The sequence below is a fragment of the Ascaphus truei genome, chromosome 13, assembly GCF_040206685.1.
Source record: "Ascaphus truei isolate aAscTru1 chromosome 13, aAscTru1.hap1, whole genome shotgun sequence".
In the NCBI taxonomy this organism is placed as follows: Eukaryota; Metazoa; Chordata; class Amphibia; order Anura; family Ascaphidae; genus Ascaphus; species Ascaphus truei.
The window spans coordinates 42,032,425-42,058,731 of record NC_134495.1 but is presented as its reverse complement, the minus strand read 5'-3'; positions in this window follow the sequence as shown (position 1 = coordinate 42,058,731).

The following is a 26,307-nucleotide window of genomic DNA, read 5'->3' as shown; positions in this document are numbered from 1 at the left end:
GACGGTGGCGCTGTACATACAGGGATAAGGATAGTATTATTACATAGCACTGACAGTGATGGTGGCACTGTACATACAGGGATAAGGATAGTATTATTACATAGCACTGACAGTGACGGCGGCGCTGTACACACAGGGATAAGGATAGTTTTACATAACACTGACATTGACGCGGTGCTGTACATACAGGGATAAGGATAGTATTACATAGCATTGACAGTGACGGCGACGCTGTACATACGGGGATAAGGATAGTATTAAACAGCACTGACATTGACGGTGGCGCTGTACATACAGGGATAAGGATAGTATTATTACATAGCAGTGACAGTGACGGCGGCGTTGTACATACAGGGTAAGGATAGTATTACATAGAACTGACAGTGACGGCGGCGCTGTACATACAGGGATAAGGATAGTATTACATAGCACTGACAGTGATGGCGGCGCTGTACATACAGGGATAAGGATAGTATTATTACATAGCACTGACAGTGACCGCGGCGCTGTACATACAGGGATAAGGATAGTATTTATACATAGCACTGACAGTGACGGTGGCGCTGTACATACAGGGATAAGTATAGTATTATTACATAGCACTGACAGTGACGGTGGCGCTGTACATACAGAGATAAGGATAGTATTATTACATAGCAGTAACAGTGACGGCGGCACTGTACATACAGTGATAAGGATAGTATTATTACATTGCAGTGACAGTGACGGCCGCGCTGTAGATACAGGGATAAGGATAGTATTACATAGCACTGACAGTGACGGCAGCGCCCTGTAAAGGGCAAGTCTGTGGCAATAACAGGGGTGGAGAAAAGTACTTTCTACCCACTGACAGTGATGGCGGCGCTGTACATACAGGGATAAGCGCCGCCGTCACTGTCAGTACTGTCTTATATATCCTATCCTTATCCCTGTATGTACAGCGCCGCCGTCACTGTCAGTGCTATGTAATAATGCTATCCTTAACCCTGTATGTGCAGCGCCACCGTCACTGTCAGTGCTGTGCAATAATACTATTCTTATCCCTGTATGTACAGCCCCGCCGTCACTGTCAGTGCTATGTAATACTATCCTTACCCCTGTATGTACAGTGCCGCCGTCACTGTCAGTGCTATTTAATAATACTATTCTTATCCCTGTATGTACAGCGTCGCCGTCACTATCAGTGCTATGTAATAATACTATCCTTATCCCTTTCCAAGCGTGCAGTTTGCTGCTGTCCCACATCCAGATGATTTACAAATAAAGGAATTTTACTGCAAGACCTGCTCTTATCATCCTTGCTGTGCGCTGCATACCCTGGCCTATGTAATAATACTATCCTTATCCCTGTATGTACAGCGCCGCCGTCACTGTCAGTGCTGTGTAATAATACTATCCTTATCCCTGTATGTACAGCGCCACCATCACTGTCACTGCTATGTAATAATACTATTCTTATCCCTGTATGTACAGCGCCGCCGTCATTGTCAGTGCTATGCAATAATACTATTCTTATCCCTGTATATACAGCGCCGCCATCACTGTCAGTGCTATGTAATAATACTATTCTTATCCCTTTATGTACAGCGCCGCCGTCACTTTCAGTGCTATGTAATAATACTATTCTTATCCCTGTATGTACAACGCCGCCGTCACTGTCAGTGCTATGTAATAATACTATGGTTTGTATGTGTGATGGTGCTCTGAAAGTGCTAGGACCAGATATTATGGAGGGAGTATAAGCTGGGTATACAAATAAAATAATGGTACTAAACCTTTAAGTGGGCATAGGGTACCCTGAAGGTTGGGGTGGGTTGTCCAAAGACACCCCCCCTTCCTCATTGGGTTAGCCCCAGGTATGTACTCACGTACTGTTCTTCCCAGAATCTCCCTTCCAAAGCGTGCAGCTGTGGGTATGAAAGTTCCAAAGGCCAGGGTATGCAGCGCACAGCAAGGATGATAAGAGCAGGTCTTGCAGTAAAATTCCTTTATTTGTAAATCATCTGGATGTGGGACAGCAGTTTGCTGCTGTCCCACATCCAGATGATTTACAAATAAAGGAATTTTACTGCAAGACCTGCTCTTATCATCCTTGCTGTGCGCTGCATACCCTGGCCTATGTAATAATACTATCCTTATCCCTGTATGTACAGCGCCGCCGTCACTGTCAGTGCTGTGTAATAATACTATCCTTATCCCTGTATGTACAGCGCCACCGTCACTGTCACTGCTATGTAATAATACTATCCTATCCCTGTATGTACAGAGCCGCTGTCACTATCAGTGCTGTGTAATAATACTATCCTTATCCCTGTATGTACAGCGCCGCCGTCACTGTCAGTGCTATGTAATACTATCCTTATCCCTGTATGTACAGCGCCGCCGTCACTGTCAGTGCTATGTAATAATAATATCCTTCTCCCTGTATGTACAGCGCCGCCGTCACTGTCAGTGCTATGTAATACTATCCTTATCCCTGTATGTACAGCGCCGCCGTCACTTTCAGTGCTGTGTAACACTATCCTTATCCCTGTATGTACAGCGTCGCCGTCACCGTCAGTGCTATGTAATACTATCCTTATCCCTGTATGTACAGCGCCGCGTCACTGTCAGTGCTATGTAATACTATCCTTATCCCTGTGTGTACAGCGCCGCCGTCACTGTCAGTGCTATGTAATAATAATATCCTTAACCCTGTATGTGCAGCGCCACCGTCACTGTCAGTGCTGTGCAATAATACTATTCTTATCCCTGTATGTACAGCCCCGCCGTCACTGTCAGTGCTATGTAATACTATCCTTATCCCTGTATGTACAGTGCCGCCGTCACTGTCAGTGCTATTTAATATTACTATTCTTATCCCTGTATGTACAGCGTCGCCGTCACTATCAGTGCTATGTAATAATACTATCCTTATACCTGTATGTACAGCGCCGCCGTCACTGTCAGTGCTATGTAATAATACTATCCTTATCCCTGTATGTACAGCGCCGCCATCACTGTCAGTGCTATGTAATAATACTATTCTTATCCCTGTATGTACAGCGCCGCCGTCATTGTCAGTGCTATGCAATAATACTATTCTTATCCCTGTATATACAGCGCCGCCATCACTGTCAGTGCTATGTAATAATACTATTCTTATCCCTTTATGTACAGCGCCGCCGTCACTTTCAGTGCTATGTAATAATACTATTCTTATCCCTGTATGTACAACGCCGCCGTCACTGTCAGTGCTATGTAATAATACTATGGTTTGTATGTGTGATGGTGCTCTGAAAGTGCTAGGACCAGATATTATGGAGGGAGTATAAGCTGGGTATATAAATAAAATAATGGTACTAAACCTTTAAGTGGGCATAGGGTACCCTGAAGGTTGGGGTGGGTTGTCCAAAGACACCCCCCCCTTCCTCATTGGGTTAGCCCCAGGTATGTACTCACGTACTGTTCTTCCCAGAATCTCCCTTCCAAAGCGTGCAGCTGTGGGTATGAAAGTTCCAAAGGCCAGGGTATGCAGCGCACAGCAAGGATGATAAGAGCAGGTCTTGCAGTAAAATTCCTTTATTTGTAAATCATCTGGATGTGGGACAGCAGTTTGCTGCTGTCCCACATCCAGATGATTTACAAATAAAGGAATTTTACTGCAAGACCTGCTCTTATCATCCTTGCTGTGCGCTGCATACCCTGGCCTATGTAATAATACTATCCTTATCCCTGTATGTACAGCGCCGCCGTCACTGTCAGTGCTGTGTAATAATACTATCCTTATCCCTGTATGTACAGCGCCACCATCACTGTCACTGCTATGTAATAATACTATCCTATCCCTGTATGTACAGAGCCGCTGTCACTATCAGTGCTGTGTAATAATACTATCCTTATCCCTGTATGTACAGCGCCGCCGTCACTGTCAGTGCTATGTAATACTATCCTTATCCCTGTATGTACAGCGCCGCCGTCACTGTCAGTGCTATGTAATAATAATATCCTTCTCCCTGTATGTACAGCGCCGCCGTCACTGTCAGTGCTATGTAATAATGCTATCCTTAACCCTGTATGTGCAGCGCCGCCGTCACTGTCAGTGCTGTGCAATAATACTATTCTTATCCCTGTATGTACAGCCCCGCCGTCACTGTCAGTGCTATGTAATACTATCCTTATCCCTGTATGTACAGTGCCGCCGTCACTGTCAGTGCTATTTAATAATACTATTCTTATCCCTGTATGTACAGCGTCGCCGTCACTGTCAGTGCTATGTAATAACACTATCCTTATCCCTGTATGTACAGCGCCGCCGTCACTATCAGTACTATGTAATAATACTATCCTTATACCTGTATGTACAGCGCCGCCGTCACTGTCAGTGCTATGTAATAATACTATCCTTATCCCTGTATGTACAGCGCCGCCATCACTGTCAGTGCTATGTAATAATACTATTCTTATCCCTGTATGTACAGCGCCGCCGTCATTGTCAGTGCTATGCAATAATACTATTCTTATCCCTGTATATACAGCGCCGCCATCACTGTCAGTGCTATGTAATAATACTATTCTTATCCCTTTATGTACAGCGCCGCCGTCACTTTCAGTGCTATGTAATAATACTATTCTTATCCCTGTATGTACAACGCCGCCGTCACTGTCAGTGCTATGTAATAATACTATGGTTTGTATGTGTGATGGTGCTCTGAAAGTGCTAGGACCAGATATGATGGAGGGAGTATAAGCTGGGTATATAAATAAAATAATGGTACTAAACCTTTAAGTGGGCATAGGGTACCCTGAAGGTTGGGGTGGGTTGTCCAAAGACACCCCCCCCTTCCTCATTGGGTTAGCCCCAGGTATGTACTCACGTACTGTTCTTCCCAGAATCTCCCTTCCAAAGCGTGCAGCTGTGGGTATGAAAGTTCCAAAGGCCAGGGTATGCAGCGCACAGCAAGGATGATAAGAGCAGGTCTTGCAGTAAAATTCCTTTATTTGTAAATCATCTGGATGTGGGACAGCAGTTTGCTGCTGTCCCACATCCAGATGATTTACAAATAAAGGAATTTTACTGCAAGACCTGCTCTTATCATCCTTGCTGTGCGCTGCATACCCTGGCCTATGTAATAATACTATCCTTATCCCTGTATGTACAGCGCCGCCGTCACTGTCAGTGCTGTGTAATAATACTATCCTTATCCCTGTATGTACAGCGCCACCATCACTGTCACTGCTATGTAATAATACTATCCTATCCCTGTATGTACAGAGCCGCTGTCACTATCAGTGCTGTGTAATAATACTATCCTTATCCCTGTATGTACAGCGCCGCCGTCACTGTCAGTGCTATGTAATACTATCCTTATCCCTGTATGTACAGCGCCGCCGTCACTGTCAGTGCTATGTAATACTATTCTTATCCCTGTATGTACAGTGCCGCCGTCACTGTCAGTGCTATTTAATAATACTATTCTTATCCCTGTATGTACAGCGTCGCCGTCACTGTCAGTGCTATGTAATAACACTATCCTTATCCCTGTATGTACAGCGCCGCCGTCACTATCAGTACTATGTAATAATACTATCCTTATACCTGTATGTACAGCGCCGCCGTCACTGTCAGTGCTATGTAATAATACTATCCTTATCCCTGTATGTACAGCGCCGCCATCACTGTCAGTGCTATGTAATAATACTATCCTTATCCCTGTATGTACACCACCACCGTCACTGTCAGTGCTATGTAATACTATCCTTATCCCTGTATGTACAGCGCCGCGTCACTGTCAGTGCTATGTAATACTATTCTTATCCCTGTGTGTACAGCGCCGCCGTCACTGTCAGTGCTATGTAATAATACTATCCTTATCCCTGTATGTACAGCGCCACCGTCACTGTCAGTGCTATGTAATAATACTATCCTTATCCCTGTATGTACAGCGCCGCCGTCACTGTCAGTGCTATGTAATACTATCCTTATCCCTGTATGTACAGCGCCGCCGTCACTGTCAGTTCTATGTAATACTATCCTTATCCCTGTATGTACAGCGCCGCCGTCACTGTCAGTGCTATGTAATACTATCCTTATCCCTGTATGTACAGCGCCGCCGTCACTCTCAGTGCTGTGTAATACTATCCTTATCCCTGTATGTACACCACCACCGTCACTGTCAGTGCTATGTAATACTATCCTTATCCCTGTATGTACAGCGCCGCGTCACTGTCAGTGCTATGTAATACTATCCTTATCCCTGTGTGTACAGCGCCGCCGTCACTGTCAGTGCTATGTAATAATACTATCCTTATCCCTGTATGTACAGCGCCACCGTCACTGTCAGTGCTATGTAATAATACTATCCTTATCCCTGTATGTACAGTGCCGCCGTCACTGTCAGTGCTTTGTAATAATACTATCATTATCCCTGCATGTACAGCGCCGCCGTCACTGTCAGTGCTATGTAATACTATCCTTATCCCTGTATGTACAGCACCGCCGTCACTGTCAGTTCTATGTAATACTATCCTTATCCCTGTATGTACAGCGCCGCCGTCACTATCATTGCTATGTAATAATACTATCCTTATCCCTGTATGTACAGCGCCGCCGTCACTGTCAGTGCTATGCAATAATAATATCCTTATCCCTGTATGTACAGCGCCGCCGTCACTGTCAGTGCTATGTAATACTATCCTTATCCCTGTATGTACAGTGCCGCCGTCACTGTCAGTGCTGTGTAATACTATCCTTATCCCTTTATGTACAGCACCGCCGTCACTGTCAGTGCTATGTAATACTATTCTTATCCCTGTATGTACAGCGCCGCCGTCACTGTCAGTTCTATGTAATACTATCCTTATCCCTGTATGTACAGCGCCGCCGTCACTGTCAATGCTATGTAATAATACTATCCTTATCCCTACATGTACAGCGCCGTCGTCACTTACACTGCTATGTAATAATACTATCCTTATCCCTACATGTACAGCGCCGCCGTCACTGTCAGTGCTATGTAATACTATCCTTATCCCTGTATGTACAATTACATAGCACTGACAGTAACGGCGGCGTTGTACATACAGGGATAAGAATAGTATTATTACTTAGCACTGACAGTGAACGCGGCGCTGTACATACAGGGATAAGCTTAGTATTATTACATAGCACTGACAGTGACGGTGGCGCTGTACATACAGGAATAAGTATAGTATTATTACATAGCACTCACAGTGACGGTGGCGCTGTACATACAGAGATAAGGATAGTATTATTGCATAGCAGTGACAGTGACGGCGGCACTGTACATACAGGGATAAGGATAGTATTATTATATAGCAGTTACAGTGACGGCGGCGCTGTAGATACAGGGATAAGGATAGTATTACATAGCACTGACAGTGACCGCGGCGCTGTACGTACAGGGATAAGGATAGTATTATTACACTACCGACACACTTTATCACACTGCGGCCAGATCCGCAAGCCGGGAGATTTCCCGGCTTGCTAGTGGCCGCCCCTCGGTGTGCCGCGCGTCATAGACGCGCGGTCACGCGTCTTCGGGAGCGTGCGCCCCCTGCACGCGCGTCCAGGTGCTCCCCGAGGGAGCCCTGGTGTCCCGCGATCGCGGGACAGCGGCAGGGGGTTCCGGGGAACCCGGCGGACCCGGCAGCGGTAGGGAGAGCGCCCCGATCGGAGGGCGCTCTTCCGCTGCTTTGGCGCGCGCCCGTCACTCTCGGGCGCGCGCCAGGCTACTGCTGCGGCCAAGAACGGGCAAATGCTCGAATAAACTTGGCCGCAGCAGTACATAGCACTGACAGTGACGGTGGCGCTGTACATACAGGGATAAGTATAGTATTATTACATAGCACTGACAGTGACGGCGGCGCTGTACATACAGAGATAAGGATAGTATTATTGCATAGCAGTGACAGCGGCACTGTACATACAGGGATAAGGATAGTATTATTACATAGCAGTGACAGTGACGGCGGCGCTGTAACTACAGGGATAAGGATAGTATTACATAGCACTGACAGTGACGGCAGCGCCCTGTAAAGGGCAAGTCTGTGGCAATAACAGGGGTGGAGAAAAGTACTTTCTACCCACTGACAGTGATGGCGGCGCTGTTCATACAGGGATAAGGATAGTATTATTACATAGCACTGACAGTGACGGCGGCGCTGTATATATATATATATAAGGATGTGACGTCAATAAGGATAAAGTTCCCACGCTCTGATTGGCTACCGTACCACGTGACAGGTTTTCATTGACGTCACATCCTTTCTCCCCCAAGCCCCTGACACATGGTATACCAGAGCCAATCAGAGTAGGGATAAAGTTCCCACGCTCTGATTGGCTACCATACCATGTGAGGGCAGCCATGTGCCTTTTCATGACATCATCTTAAAGGCAATTGAAGCAAAGCCATTCTGATTGGCTGTGCTTTCATTCCCTTTAAGTGACGTCATAATTTTTTTTTTATCGGCCAAAACACATGGTTTTCACGGTCCAATCAGGACCGTGAGAACCATGACGCAAAATGTGACGTCATAGGCCTTTAAAAGCCTATGTCGTCTCATTTTGCAGCCAGACGCCGCGGAGGAAGGACCTCCGGAGAAGAAAAAAGACAAGGGCGTGGCCGATGATGGAAAGAAGACCACGCCCTGCCCCGCCCGGAAGGAGATAGAAGAAAGAAGAATACAGATGAAGATGTATTACAAGTAGAAGACCCGTGGATTGATTTGGATTTTTAGTTTAATGTTTATTATTTTGAATGGTTTATTATTTTATGGGTTGCTGATCGTGGATTGGTTCGTGAGTAAGCTGCGCAACGGGAATCGGTGGGGGCAAGTAATGGTAAGTGAACTACAGTAAAGAAATGTATTTTATTTAACTTGTTAATTTTTTCAAAAGGTTTTTTAACATGTGTATTTTTTTTTTTTTGTGGTATATCATTTCTTGCCACTGTATGTATGTATGTATGTACAATATATATGTCTAGAGAGATATACTGTACAGTATACATTCAGGGTAAGAAATGATGATGTTTTAAAAGCTGGATTAGATGTGTTTTTAATTATTTTGTGAGTTTAAAGAATTTTAAAATTAGATAGATGTATTCCTTGGTATTGTATTGTGTGTTTGAGGAAGGTCAGGGATAGATAGCCTTGGTTGTAAAGGTTGTATTTTTGTCGGTACTTATATATTTTCAAAGGCTTAATTGTTCTGCTCTAGGCGTGAATCTGTTAATGGTTTCATTGTTCGTGATTGAGTGTGAAATGTTTAGGGATGTAAATAATGATTGCTAATTGAGTTTTGTTTACGTTTGATTAATTTGCAGAATGTATATGGTGCATAGATTTTATGCATATTGGAATGTGAGTTTTTTCATTGGTTTGTGATCATATACAGTACAGTAGATTGTGAGATCAGTTAGGATTTTTAAAGGAAATTGATTTTAATGTAGTGTCTGTATGGAGAAGTGTTTGGTTGTAGGGCAGTATGCTTTTGATAACCCTTCTACATTTATTTGTACTGTATATTTGGTTTATCATGGGTGTGTACAGGTACTAAGGTACTGTATATAACGTGTGTATATATATATACTGTATATATCTCTCTCTCTCTCTCTCTCTTTCTCTCTGTCTCTCTGTATATATATATACAGTATATATACAGTATATATATATATATAGTTGCATGATGAAGCCACAGTACAAATTCATGGGTGAAGGGTGGGTATCGTGCCTGTGTGGCTTAACCCCTTAATTACCTTTGCGGTTATTATCCGATAAGGTGTTTAAGGGGTTAATTGATATCTGAATGTAATTGCAATGTATTGGCTTGGTTTTGGCTATGTTTTGTGTGGGCAAGAGAAGGAAGGCGCTGGCGTCGGACACTTCGTATTGATGAGGTCAGTAGTACTTTATTTATTTGTATATGCTAGTTAATGATTTTAATAATGGGCAATTAATCTATTATCCATATCTGGATAATAGTTATTTTGCACATTATTGTACTGTAGGTGTTGGGGGGGAGGGTGTATGTATTGAATGTATAGGCCAGGTTTATTTTTTTTACATTCAGGGTTACTTCCGTGGTTTTGCGTGGGACCTCTGGAGACCACCCGCGGGGAATCCTCGGGTATCCTAAAGGGTATCAGGCTGGTGGTTCCACGGGTGACACATGCGGGGATGACGATGTGTGGTCCCACTTCTGTGGGGGCACCGCGGACCCGTAGTCTGCAGGCATGACGATGTGTGGTCCCACTTCTGTGGGGGCACCTCCGACCCGTAGGTGCGGGGATGATGATGTGTGGTCCCACTTCTGTGGGGGCACCGCGGACCCGTAGTGAGCACCCGTGAGTTCCCCAGACCCCCATGGGAACCACCCGAGGCCCCGCAGACACCTGTGGGTTTGACCCGGGGCTCCCAGACATCCTTGGGCCTACCGTGGGGACCCAATTGTGGCTCACGGTGACCCAAGGAGACCACCTGGGCGCCATGGTGCTGGCGGGATCCACCAGCAGGCCTCCAGAACCTGTGGAATGCTGCTGGTAAACTGTAGGTCTGTCCAGGTGCCCTGCCAGCCCACCGGGGACTAGCGTGGGGCTGCGTTATGGACCCTGAATGTAAAAGAATAAATCTTGTATTTATGGGGGGGGGGCACAGGGGGTGGGTAATGTATTTAATAAATAGAATGCTGTTTATTGTGGGGCTGTGCATTGTTTTGATTGCGGGGACTGGGGGTGGGGGGTGGGGTTCCCCAACGGTATGTGGGTAGGCCTCCCTTGTGGGTAGTTAGTGGGTGAGGGTTGAGGGTGGTTAGGCCTCACGGGGTGGGGGGTTAGAGTGGGAGGGTATGTACAGTAGGCGTCCCGAGTGGTGGGTGAGGGTGGGTTAACCCCTTCATGACTGTAGCGGTTAATAACCGCTATGGTGATTAAGGGGTTAGGGGACATTACTTTGAAAGTGTTAATTTTTTTCTCTGTTTTACTGTACAGCAGCGGAGGTTGCCATGGGTAGTGGGTAGTGTATTGAATGTATTTATTGGTTATTATGCCTTAACCCCTTCATTACCTTAGCGGCTATACGCTATGCTAATGAAGCCTCATTTCTGAACTTTTAATAATATTGTGCAGGAGCAGGGGGTCCCCTGAGATTAGATTTCTGTCTCAGGGAACCCCCTGCTCACTGTACAATATTATTAAAAATACAGAAATGCTGCTTCTTTACCATAGCACATAGCCGCTAAGCTAAAGAATGATTCTTTAATGATGTGTGTGTTTTATTCACAGTGTAGATGTGCAGGGGGTCTCCGGAGCTGAAGCGCACAGGTTTCAGGTCTGGGGACCCCGTGCCCCCCGAGATACAGGCCCCTTTAGGGGGTGCCGGTATCCCTCTGCTCTGCTTGGTTTAACAGGCCGCGGTCACGTGATCGGGGCCTTTAACGCAGAGGGATACCGGCATCCCCTAAAGGGGCCTGTATCTCGGGGGGCAGGAGGTCCCCCGACCTGAAACCAGTGCGGTTCAGCTCCAGAGACCCCCTGCACATCTATACTATAAATAAAAATGTATTTCAAATGTATTTATTTGTATTTATTTATTTATTTATTTATTGCGGGGATGCTGTGTGTGATTATTTTTTATTGTGTTTAGCGGGGGTGGGTGACGGGGTTTATAAATGTGAATTTATAAATAAAATAAAGAATATTATTTATAGGGGCCTTAGAACAGAAGTTCCCACGCCAATTGCGCGCTCATTGCTCTTTTGTTACAATGTTGCTGGTCTTGCGGGTTTGCAGTCTGGCAGCAAAAAGCAGTTTGTAGTACTGAGTGTGAGATAAATTAAGCAGTTCTTTTATTGCTGAAGTCGCCACCAAAAACTTTTATTTACAAATACAGTACAAAAACCGTGCAACACACAACAACATTCAGTATCCTTTGTTTAAGTACAGCAGGTACTATAGGGTAAAACATGTACTGTACAGTACAGCAGAATATTACAGTATGGTCTCACTGAAAGTCCTCCCCATTTTCCATCCATGGCCGATGCCTTGCATGGCGCAAAACGCCATTAATGCAGTCTCTAACGCCTCTCATTACAGGATCTGTAACAGGGTAATAGCGCTGCATTTCTTCCACAATCTTTTTCCTTAAATTAGAAGGAAGGGCCTTTTTTTGGCGATTCCCATCATAGATCACTTTGAACACCCACTCGCAGTACAATGTGTAGGGAACATGGTGTTTAAATATGATCAAGGCATACTTGTGTGGTATACCAGCACTCCTCACCCTATACTTCTCCCTCAGCGCCGGTGGCAGATCGCACAGGGAGATGTCGGGCTCTGTTTGTATGCGAGCGGGTGTAGGAGGTCTTTTGGGAGCGGGTGTACTTGAGGCGATGGGCAATGGTAGGGTGTCTGGGAGGAAGCTTTCCTCCGGTAGTGGTCGCCGGGTTGTCTCCTGGCGTGGTCTTGACGGGGTTGTCATGTCCTCCTCAATAGCATAGTACACTGCATCTTCTGGTGGAGGGGGTGTGCTTGGTGATGGAAGGGGGTCGAAGGTACCATGCATCACATCCATGTCACCCCCCTGCTCCAGCGTCGGGGAAACAGGGGCATTAACACCGAGCAAATAATGTATGCCCGCTATGTCTGCCTCTATCTTGTCCATCCGTTGATCCATACGTTGCTCCATATGTAGCATCCGTTGATCCAGCCGCTGCTCCATTTGTAGCATCCGTTGCTCCATATGTAGCACCGACTCCAGAAGCAGATCTAGCTTTGCCAGCACACTAGAATTCCCGGGGAGATCCACACTTAGCCCATTCAGGATCCGGTCTAGCGAGCTGCTTGTGCATGGCATCTGGAGATCTGGGGGGATGGGTGCAACGGAGGATGAGATGGGTGTTCTCTGGAGAGAAGCGGCATCGATGGAGAGTGGAGGAGGTGACCTGGGGATGCCCGGTACAGGAGAAGCTGCAGCGTGGTGGAAGAGGGATGGAGAAGGTGACCGCTGGATTTCCGGGAGAGAAGCAGAGTCGTCCAAGAGCAAAGGAGACAGTGACCCGTGGATTTCAGAGGCAGCAGCATCTTCAGATGGAACCGGAGAAGATAGGGGTGGAGAAGCCGGGCTGAAGATTTCCGGGACAGCTACAGCAGAGTCGTCGAAGCTTATGGGAGCAAGTGGTCTGCGGATTCGGTGAGTTGGCTGCCATTCGTCTTGCGTACCGAGCACAGTACCGTATTTCTTCTTCACATAATAAGGGTTACGTGTTTTAAAAGCCTTAGCCTTTGGGGTCAGCAGAAGGTTTTCTTTGTTGGCCTTAGCCTGTCGCTTTGCCTTTGGCTTGGAAATGGTAACTGCCTTTCTCTTTTTCAGTGTGGCAGGCACAGCAGAGGTGAGATGGTTCTTTCGTCCATAGAACCGGGGCTGCTCCATGTAAGCGGGAGGCACAATGCAGTATCTGGACAATGGCTCAGATAAAGATCAGCAAGTGGTGGGCTATGCAACGTGTACAACCTTTTATGCATGGCGGCCAGGTACAGGTGTTGAAAGTGGGTGGTCTGTAATGTGAGTCATTAACATATAAATACACCATCCATTTTGTGGATTCACTGCACATTGAATACACATCGACTAAACATCGAATACACATTCTTGTGTTTGTATTTCTTTCTACAGTACTCGCAGCAATGCCTGTTAAGAAGATTTCAAAGGATCTCAGCATGAGAATGAAGGATATGTACACGAGCGGAAAACGAATTGCAGATATCCAGCGCTGGTTAACTGCTTCTGGCCTCTTTGTGCCATCAAGCACCGTGTGCTCTCATGCACAAGGAAAAAACAGAGACCGCAAAAAGGCACCAAAGATAACAAATGCGTAAGTATACTGTATTTATAAAACTTAACCAAAAAAAATATAGAAAACTGTAGTGTACATCTACAGTATACCGTATTTATATAGTATATTTATATTACAACAGTATATACTGTAGTGTACTGTATGTGTGGTCAATTTATATTTTTTGTGCACCAGTATACACTTTTGGTATATTGCAATTCATCTTACAACGGAATATACAGTATATGATGTGTATTTATTATGATATAACAACAGTATACCGTATTTATATAGTATATTTATTATATTACAACAGTATATACTGTAGTGTATGTGTGGTCAATTTATATTTTTTGTGCAGCAGTATACACTTTTGGTATATTGCAATTCATCTTACAACGGAATATACAGTATATGATGTGTATTTATTATGATATAACAACAGTATACCGTATTTATATAGTATATTTATTATATTACAACAGTATATACTGTAGTGTATGTGTGGTCAATTTATATTTTTTGTGCAGCAGTATACACTTTTGGTATATTGCAATTCATCTTACAACGGAATATACAGTATATGATGTGTATTTATTATGATATAACAACAGTATACCGTATTTATATAGTATATTTATTATATTACAACAGTATATACTGTAGTGTATGTGTGGTCAATTTATATTTTTTGTGCAGCAGTATACACTTTTGGTATATTGCAATTCATCTTACAACGGAATATACAGTATATGATGTGTATTTATTATGATATAACAACAGTATACCGTATTTATATAGTATATTTATTATATTACAACAGTATATACTGTAGTGTATGTGTGGTCAATTTATATTTTTTGTGCAGCAGTATACAGTACAGTACACTTTTGGTATATTGCAATTCATCTGACAACGGAATATACAGTATATGATGTGTATTTATTATGATATAACAACAGTATATTTATATAGTATATTTATATTACAACAGTACTGTATACTGTATATTTTGTCTATTTATATTTATAGTACAGCAGTATACATTTTTTGTATATTTATATTTACTGTATATTACAACATTACATGTACAGTATACAGTATACATTTTATATTGCTGCATATTAATAACACAATATAATTTCTTTGCATTGTAGGGAGACTACTCTTCTGGTGGACAGAATAAGTGAGGAGAATGATGAGAGGAGCGCATTAAGGGTTAAAAACACTCTTCAGGAAAACCACAATCTGACTGTATCCGAGAGCAGCATAAAGAAGATGAGACGCAGAATTGGATGGAAATATGGACGTGTGAGGTTAGTACTGGACAGCACAGGAGGTACTGTAAAGTAAAAGTGTTGTTTTGCAAACTGTACTGCGCTGTGACGCTAACATTTTTTATTCATTGTCATTACAGAGCGTACCCCATGATACGGGACGCAAACAAAATCAAAAGAGTGCTCCAGGCCCAGGCATGGATCGACAGCGGTGAGACTTTCCAGGATTGCATCTTCACTGATGAGTCTACTGTGTCGCTGGAGAGATTTGCAAGATTTGCGTTCCACAAAAAAGGCCGCATAACTTTGAAGCCACGGCCAAAACACCCTGTGAAGCTGCATGTGTGGGGTGCCATCTCTAGGCGTGGACCGGGATGCATTGTCGTCTTTGAAGGTACAATTTCTCAAATATAATGCCACCTAATGCACTGTACTTGACTAGTGTTGCCTTACCGTATGCACTGTACTGTACTATTGAGCACTTTTCTTTTCTTGCTATAGGAATCATGAATAAAGATTTCTTCCAAGACAACATTGTGCCCGTGATAGTGCGATACATCACACAAGACTTTCCCAATGGTCATCGCTTTTACCAGGACAATGATCCCAAGCACACCGCGTCGACGGCGCATATCCTTGAGCGCGGCATCAACTGGGTGAAGACGCCAGCGGAGTAAGTGCAGTAGACCGTGTCCCATTTATGTTCCCCACTGTTTTTACTGTGTACTGTATCTCTTAAACTAATTGTCCTTTCTTTCCAATCACAGATCGCCAGACTTCAATCCGATCGAAATGGTCTGGCATCAGCTGAAGGACCACATCCGTAAAGTGGCGAAACCCTCCAAGAAGGACGAGTTGTATAAAGCCATAATGAGTTTTTGGAACGATGTACTCACCGTGGAACGATGCAATAAATATATAGACCATATTGCCACTGTGTTGCCCATTGTCATCGCGCGCAATGGGCAAGCATCAGGAAAGTAGTACAGTGCTGTAGTATTGTACAGTAAGTACAGTATGATACAGGTAAGTATGGCACAGATTTTTTCTTTCCCAATAGTCAGAGTATACAGTAGTTCCAGTATACAGTACAGTAGACTAGTTTGACAGTACTACAGTAACTGCCTACTAACTGCTCCATTTTTTTCTTTCCAGAGAAAGCTGCACCAGCCACCTACTGTACAGTAGTTCTACCATAATACAGTACGCACATACAGTACAGTACAGTAACTGAACAAAGTTTTTGTTTTCTTGTCGTTCCAGGAAAAAGGGTGCCCAAGGGGGAGGGGGGGCCTTGTGTTCATCAAATCTGCTTGTGCAGTCAAATGTACAGTATATAAACAGCAGTAATGATGTACACAAAACCTCTCCTCTCTCAATGAACTACTGTACCGCAGACACAATGAGGATACTGTTACAGTATGAAGGGAAAAAGAACAGGATGGGTTATTTAACATTACAGTATACTGTGCAATATTTATACTGTATATTTATATATACTGTATTTTTATTCTAAAGGTATTCGAGAATGTACTGTACTGTATGAGGACCTGGTGACTTTCAACCCTCTCAGACCCACAGAAAGAATTATTTCACATTACTGTATATTTATCCTGTATATTTTCAGTAATTTAGAAGCAGTGGCTGTTCTGAACAGAACAGTTACTGTAAGCAAACGGATGCACATCAGATTTACATTTCAAATTCGAGAGGGGATTTTTCCAAAGCAGGCAGGCCTCCCTCTAAGGAAGGTGGATGGTGGGATGATACAGTACTCTGGCTGGCCTCCTGCTGAATCTTGTTACCGTAGCCAGCCCAGGGCCAGATTAACAAAACAATGGCTTGGATTGGATTAGCCAGACGATTGATGCTTGGCCAGGGAGGGATTAAAAACTCTAAGGGAGGGGGTGGGTGGTGTAGCTGTAGGATTGTACTGTGTCAGTATTTCCAACGGCAGGTCACCCTAATAATTGCATGAATAAACCCCCAAAGACAAGGCCCAAATATACTAGTACAGTATACAGTACTGTAAAGTATGTATTATTGTGTGTTGATGTTTTGAATTGCTGTTAACTTGAAATGTTTCACCATTGTATTGTACTGTATTTGTAAATAAAAGTATTTTGTGGCGACTTCAGCAATAAAAGAACTGGTTAATTTATCTCACATAAAGTACGTGAATACGACCGCAATCACCATTGTACAGTAAATGGGTGCATAGGATGGAACGACAGGTGCTAAAGGGGTATAAATATGATACTGTATTTATCAGTATTGATCAAAGAGAGTTGATCAGAAGGATTCCCCTTATAAAGTATACAGCACTCTATTGTCATTCATACAGTATAGTATACTGTAGTAAAGGGTAGACAACACATGGTCTTGCAGTATACTGTATTACTAAAAATCTGTCAGGTTGACCAGAATCACTGCGGATATCGGAAAATAATACAATTTTATTAATTCTACGTACTGTATATAAGGGGAATCCTTCTGATCAACTCTCTTTGATCAACACTGATAAATACAGTAATTTATCTCACACTCAGTACTACAAACTGCTTTTTGCTTGCAATAAACAAACAAACAGGGAAGCGCTATACTGTATGAGTTAGGATCAGGCCCAGCAGCCACTTTACAGTATGTTGAAAACCACATATGAAATGAGCATAAAATTGCATGAATAATTACACAAAAATATATAAAATAAATAGCACAAGTCTCTGACAGAGAGAAATTGTCCAGGTGGTGTGGATACAGGTTAATGCCCCTGTCTGATAGGACAGACTCGGGCAAGAATGGCCTGTGAGAGGTGAATATCCAGAATGGTAGCTGGGATGGAAAGCGCTACCAACTGTGCAGGTATTGAAGTGTGTAGAAATGGGAAGGTGCCATAGGCATCAAATGTGGAAAGCGCTCACCCAGACTTCATACACTTTGCGCTTTTTGCTTGCAGACTGCAAAGCCGCAAGACCAGCAACATTGTAAAAAAAGAGCAAAAAAAGAGCAATGAGCGCGAAATTGGCGTGGGAACTTCTGTTCTAGGGCCCCTAGAAATAATATTCTTTATTTTATTTATAAACTCACATTTATATATAAAGTATATATTTATTTCTCTTCATGTATTTATTTAGATTTATTTATTAATTGTGGAGCTGCTGTGCGTGAGGGGCCATGGCCAGGATGGGGGGGGGGGGGGTAACGGTACAGTATGTGGGTAGGGGGTGAGGGTGGTTAGACCTCACAGTACATTATGCACATTGGGCCCCCCCCTCCCCACATTTACATACACTGCACGACATCAATGCAGGGAGGGTTTACCAATGCAGGGAGGGTTTACCAATGCAGGTAAGGCTTTAGGCCTTTATATCTCTCTCCCTTCATTGTAATCTGTTTAACAGAAACATTAGGGGGGAAGGGGCTTTAGGCCTTTATATCTCTCTCCCTTCATTGTAATCTGTTTAACACAAACATTAGGGGGGAAGGGGCTTTAGGCCTTTATATCTCTCTCCCTTCATTGTAATCTGTTTAACAGAAACATTAGGGGGGAGGGGGCTTTAAACAATGCTGTGTATAATGTACAGTATAAGGTTTTTTACAATTAGATAGATGTAATCCTTGGTACTGCACCGACACACTTTATTCGAGCAAATACCCAGTATGTACCTGGCAGATACCTGGAATGCGCCGCTCCTCACCTCTGACAAGCCCCGTTGCGTTTGCCTTCCCAGCCTGGGTTCATGCCTGGCTGACGGGCGGCTGATCTGTTAAATGATAATGATTAGGATTTAATAGGCTGCAATGCTTCGCGTGTCTACCAGATGGCATAAATTCATGAATTGTAATGCAGTATATATATATATATACTGTGCAGTATTGCAGCCAGCAGGAATAAAATGCTTCAATCCCTGCTTGGAAAATACCTCAATGCACTCGGGCAGAAAACAGTCACAAACCTCAATACACCCGGGTATACCCGAATTCGTGGGACTAGCCGAGCTCGAATAAAGTGTGTCGCCAGTCTACTGTATTGTAAGGGTTAGCTTTGGTTTTAAATTGTGTTTTCTGGTTGGTACTTACAGTATACAGTATATTGATTTTGGTTTACTTGATTGGTTAAAATACTGTAGTTGACTTGTTTGGAAGTGTTTGTATTTACTGGTAGAGTAGCTTGCAATTATATTGTTAACATTCATTTGCAGAATGTACAGTACTGTATATGGTGCATAGATTTAATGCTATGCATCATTTACAGTATACAGTACAATGTAAATGCAATGTACTGTGTGGATTGTAATGTTATGTTTTATATTGTAAAATCAGTTAGGATTATTAAATGGATTATTATTATTATTGTCTGTAATGTATGGAGATGCGTTATTTGTAGGACAGTATGATTTTGATAACCATTCTACATGTACTGTATTTGTATATTGGTTCATCATCTGTGTGTATATACTGTATACTATACAGTGTATATATATATATATATATATATATATATATATATATATATATATATATATATATACAGTATATATATACTGTACACAGTATAAACTGTATATGTACTGTATAGGGATTGTTATTATATATACTGTATAATGTATATATATATATATACAGTATATATACAGTATACACTGGCGACACACTTTATTCGAGCTCGGCTAGTCCCACGAATTCGGGTATACCCGGGTGTATTGAGGTTTGTGACTGTTTTCTGCCCGAGTGCATTGAGGTATTTTCCAGGCAGGGATTGAAGCATTTTATTCCCGCTGGCTGCAATACTGCACAGTATATATATATATACTGCATTACAATTCATGAATTTATGCCATCTGGTAGACACGCGAAGCATTGCAGCCTATTAAATCCTAATCATTATCATTTAACAGATCAGCCGCCCGTCAGCCAGGCATGAACCCAGGCTGGGAAGGCAAACGCAACGGGGCTTGTCAGAGGTGAGGAGCGGAGCATTCCAGGTATCTGCCAGGTACATACTGGGTATTTGCTCGAATAAAGTGTGTCGGTGCAGTATACTGTACAGTATATATTTATTTCTCTTCATGTATTTATTTATTTATTTATTTATATTTATTTATTAATTGTGGGGCTGCTGTGCGTGAATTTTTTTTATTGGGGGTGAGGGGGGTGTTTGGCCCTTGGTGTGAGTTTAGGACTTGCAGCAGCAGCACAATTAATAAATAAATGTAAATAAATAAATAAATAAATGACAATAAATACATTTGAAATACATTTTTATTGATAGTGTAGATGTGCAGGGGGTCTCCGGAGCTGAAGCGCACAGGTTTCAGGTCTGGGGACACCGTGCCCCCCCGAGATACAGGCCCCTTTAGGGGGTGCCGGTATCCCTCTGCTCTGCTTGGTTTACAGGCCGCGATCACGGGATCGGGGCCTTTAACACAGAGCACTCAGCACTCAGAAACACAGGCCAGGCAGATTTAACACACACACACAATAGGGGGAGGTTTTTTTACATAGATTGCAGGGAAGCTTAACGCACACACACAATAGGGGGATAGGGGGAAGGGGTTTTACATAGATTAGAGAGAAGGCAGGGAGTTTTAAAAGCGAGAATAGGGGGAGGGGGTTTTACATAGATTAGAGAGAAGGCAGGGAGTTTTAAAAGCGAGAATAGGGGGAGGGGGTTTTACATAGATTAGAGAGAAGGCAGGGAGTTTTAACACAGACGTGAAAAATATGTATTGAATGTACTGTATTAATTGTTTATTATGCCTTAACCCCTTCATTGCCTTAGCGGCTATCCGCTATGGTAATGACGCAGCATTTTCCGTATTTTTAATAATATTGTTCAGGAGCAGGGGGGGGGGTCCCTGAGCATTAATTTCTGGCTCAGGGAACCCCCTGCTCACTGTACAATATTATTAAAATACACAAATGATGCTTCTTTACCATAGCGCATAGACGCTAAGGTAAAGAACGAGTGTTTATTTATACTGTATATTGTATGTGTTTTATTGATACTGTACATGTGCAGAGGGTCTCCAGAGCAGAAGCGCACAGGTTTCAGGTCTGGGGACACCGTGCCCCCCGAGATACAGGCCCCTTTAGGGGGTGCCGGTATCCCTCTGCTCTGCTTGGTTTACAGGCCGCGGTCACGTGATCGGGACCTTTAAATGCAGAGGGATACCGGCACCCCCTAAAGGGGCCTGTATCTCGGGGGGGCACGGGGTCCCCAGACCTAAAACCCACGCGATTCAGCTCCAGAGACCCCCTGCACATCTACACTATCAATAAAAATGTATTTCAAATGTATTTATTGTCATTTATTTATTTATATTTATTTATTTATTTACTTTTTGGCGGCTGCTGTGTGTGTGTGTGTATTTTTTTGTTGTGGGTAGCGGGAGGGTGGGTGAATGGGGTATTAGCCCCAACGATGGTTGGGGAGGGCTTGCGGGGGGGGGGGGGGGGGTAGCGGGAGGGCTTAACCCCTTCATGACCGTAGCGGTATTAACTGCTACGGTCGTGAAGGGGTTAAGTGCACCCGCAACCCCCCCCCCTCCCGCAAGTCCTAAACTCACACCAAGGGCCAAATACCCCCCTAACCCATCCCCACTACACACAATAAAGCGGGCACGGTGGGTTAACCCCTTCATTGCCTTAGTGGCTATCCGCTATGGTAATGACGCAGCATTTTCCGTATTTTTAATAATATTGATCAGGAGCGGGGGGGGGTCCCTGAGCATTAATTTCTGGCTCAGGGAACCCCCTGCTCACTGTACAATATTATTAAATCTCTCTCTCTGCTGCAAACACATCTCGCCCCCAGTATGTGCAGTAATTTACTGAACATGTACTGTAGAATAAATGCATAGTTTTATTTATTCGGGTTTATTACACAGTATACTGTTCGGCTGGAAAACATCAGCATACTGTACAGCACAATATTACTGTATCCATCGAAATCCCCCCATTAGCCGTTTTCTTTTCTGAGGAAAAACAAAATGAAAAGTTTTAATGTACAGTAATGGTCAGCCCCCTAAAGAAGTACCCAGCCAGCCCCACCAAAATAATACGGCAACAATACAGTACTCACCATACTGTATTACTGAATTTTCCATTCAGCTTGCGTCGCCGGGCCACTGCCAGTCCAGCTTTCATCATCACCCACGTCGATAGTTTGCAGAGGGACTAGCCCACCTGTAGTCAGCGGGAAATCGCTTAGGTACATGCAAGCTTCATCAAAACTGGCTGCGAAATCCATCTCAGGGTTGTCACCGACGGCGGGAGCATCATGATAAGCTGGTGCTGGTTCTGGTTCTGGCGCATTGATTGGCAGGGACTGTCGCTTCTTATTTGGTTATAACACGACCCTTCGCCTTTTGCCGCCTCCATTATCATAGATACGGGAAAAACCCTGTGACACACACCAATACCCTCCAACAAATTGGGGCTCAATACGGTGAAAACAGGGGTCACTACATAACCTTTTCCTTATTGCCCGCTTCAACAAATGAGGAGTTGGCGAAAATCTGTAAAAGTCATAGTTTTCGATAAAATACTGATAAATTTGAACAACTGTTGCCATCTTATCCTCTGTTGCATTAATAGCGGCCCATATCAAATAAGCATAACTTCTGTCAGGTTTTTGGAAAGCGGGCTGCACTTGAACACTCATGTCTCTGTAGAATAGTGTAAGCGAAAATGATCTTTGTCTTTATTTAATACAGTACTGCATGTAAAGCCTAAATTGATACATTTTTTGCAACGTCTTCCTTCAGTCTCAAGGCCAAGTTACAATAGCATACTGTACTGGGATAAAGTATCTTTTTTTAAATGAAACAACTTGCAAAGCCCACACATTACTTAAGTCATGAGTTTATGCCATCTGGTGGACAAGCGAAACATTGCAGCCTAGTAAATTCTTCTCATTATCATTTAACAGATCAGGCCCCCGTCAGCCAGGCATGAACCGTGGCTAGGAAGGCAAACGCAACGAAGCATGCAAGAGGTGAGCAGCGGCGGATTCCAGGTATCTGCCAGGTACAAACTGGGCATTTGCTCGAATAAAGTGTGTCTGTGCAGTACTTGATAATTATCATCATGATAATGATGAAGTGACGTGAATGACATTCCAAATATATTACCAACATTGTCATTGTGGGAAATTAGAAATGCAACATTACAGTAACATTTGGGACAAAATTGTGGTTTTGTTTACACTTTGCCACTTGTTACATGTAGGTCACATCCACACACGTGTGACTTATACATAAACATGTCACAAATTTTAATTAATGTTGACTATTAATTTCTAGCATTAATAATCACCTACATTGCTAAATATAAGATGTACTACGCATTGTTGTGATTACAGGCATTCATGCATGGAGTGTTAGGATCAGTCAATTGCATCCGTGATGAATGATCTCCCGTAAGTAAAAAAATAAGTACAGTTATCCCCTTTTCTCCAAACACCTCTATATTATATTAATGGAATTTATAAGGGAACATACATAAAATGTGATGAAATGGGAGTAATCATTTTTTAATACAATGCACATGAAACCTCAATAGTAGCTAAATGCATGTACATGATACAGAAAGTACATGTATGTTACATTTTTCTTTAAACCAATATGTTGGGTTTTCAATTTAAATACTTATACGAATATTGAGGTAGGCACATCTTATGACAGATGTCAGCAAATATACATACCATGATCAGTCATACTGGAGATATACCTATAATGCAATGGAACAATATATAAATTGCAAACATTGACATGCCATCTTCAGTACCGTAAGCAACACAGCAAAGTGTGTATTTGGTGTTAAATGTGCAACACCGTGTATATTTAATGACATTCAAAATGTAAAGCAGCCTGGTGTACACATCATATGGATGTACATGTTACACTGCACCAATAACATTGTATGTAAGCATACTAGAAGAATGAATGACTATGGGCATACTATGTGTATTGTGTTTGCATAAGGAACAACACAATGCTAAAATATTACTGCTTTGTTACCCCAGTTGTATTCACATACACACAACTAATGTACAATGGAAGAGGGATTATATAACCTGTGCAACAATAACATAACGGTGCCACATCCCTTTGTGCACACAGCAGAGAAAAGAAAGGTGTGCAACCCATATTCATCTGTGTCCTAACAGAAGGTTATATAAAAAAACATTATTGTTAATATAACATAATTAAACTATAAAAGTAGTACTAGGAACATATCTGTTTTTACTTACAAGAAAAAAATGAATTGATGAGATTCTGGCGTGTCTGGCCACCACTGGCTGTTTGTTCATTTTCAGCAGCTACATGGGTGGGAAGCTCGTCTACCAAAGGCTCAGCTAGGTCTGATTGTACATTGTGCCTGAGTACAACATTGTGCAAAATGCAACAGGCAAGGATAATATCAGACACTTTTTGAGGCTTGTATAGAAGAGCCCCACCAGTTCTGTCCAGACACCTAAATCTGGTCTTGAGTAGGCCAAATGTCCTCTCTATAACAGATCTTGTAGATATATGGGCTGCATTGTACCTCTCCTCTGCTTCAGTTTGAGGGTTTAGCACCGGAGTCAAGAGCCACGGCCTAATTCCGTATCCTGAGTCACCTATAATGAATGGAGCACACATAAGCTTACATTAGTGATCAAATTCTACAATGACAACATTCCTAAAGAAAAATGTGTTTTGTGTTAGAACATCTAAATCTGTACTCACCCAGCACCCAACCATGTTCAAAATGTCCCTCTTCGAACGCATGGAAGACTGAAGAGTTCCTCAGGATAGAGGAATCGTGACTGGAACCAGGGAATTTGGGTACCACGTGCATTATCCTCATCGTGGCATCACATACCACCTGTACATTGAGTGAATGGTAGTGCTTACGATTGCGGTAAACATGCTCACTCTGACTAGGTGCAATCAAAGCAACATGTGTGCAATCGATTGCACCCAGCACACATGGTATCCCTGCTACTGCACCGACACACTTTATTCGAGCAAATACCCAGTATGTACCTGGCAGATACCTGGAATGCGCCGCTCCTCACCTCTGACAAGCCCCGTTGCGTTTGCCTTCCCAGCCTGGGTTCATTCCTGGCTGACGGGCGGCTGATCTGTTAAATGATAATGATTAGGATTTAATAGGCTGCAATGCTTCGCGTGTCTACCAGATGGCATAAATTCATGAATTGTAATGCAGTATATATATATATACTGTGCAGTATTGCAGCCAGCGGGAATAAAATGCTTCAATCCCTGCCTGGAAAATAACCCAATGCACTCTGGCAGAAAACAGTCACAAACCTCAATACACCCGGGTATACCCGAATTCGTGGGACTAGCCGAGCTCGAATAAAGTGTGTCGCCAGTGTATGTTATAAAAGCCATTCCTGACTTCCAGCCACTCTGTCGCCTCTGTAGGAAAATGAATATAATTCCTAGCACGTCTATTGAGTGCATAGAGAAACTGGGTAAAGGCCCGCGAGAATGTAGATTGCGAGACCCCGCCCACTATGCCCACAGTTGTCTGGAATGACGCGGAAGCAAGATAATGTAATGAGCACAGCATTTTAACAAGCCCAGGGACTGCACGACATCTGGCGGTCAACAAATCTAAATCTCCCCTTATCTCCTCATAAAGAGATAACATTGCTGCTGAACTCAAACGATAGCGACTTACTACTGCACCGACACACTTTATTCGAGCAAATGCCCGGTTTGTACCTGGCAGAAACCTCGAATCCGCCGCTGCTCACCTCTTGCATGCTGCGTTGCGTTTGCCTTCCCAGCCACGGTTCATGCCTGGCTGACGGGGGATCTGATCTGTTAAATGATAACCAGAAGAATTTACTAGGCGGCAATGTTTCGTTTGTCCACCAGATGGCATAAACTCATGATAACCAGAAGAATTTACTAGGCGGCAATGTTTCGTTTGTCCACCAGATGGCATAAACTCATGACTTAAGTAATGTGTGGACTTTGCAAGTTGTTCCGTTTACTGTACCAAAAAAGATACTTTATCCCAGTACAGTATGCTACAGTATTGTAACTTGTCCTTGAGACTGAAGGAAGAGTTGCAAAAAATGTATCAATTTAGGTTTTACATACAGTACTGTAAATAAAGACAAAGATCATTTTCGCTTACACTACAGTATTCTACAGAGATATGAGTGTTCAAGTG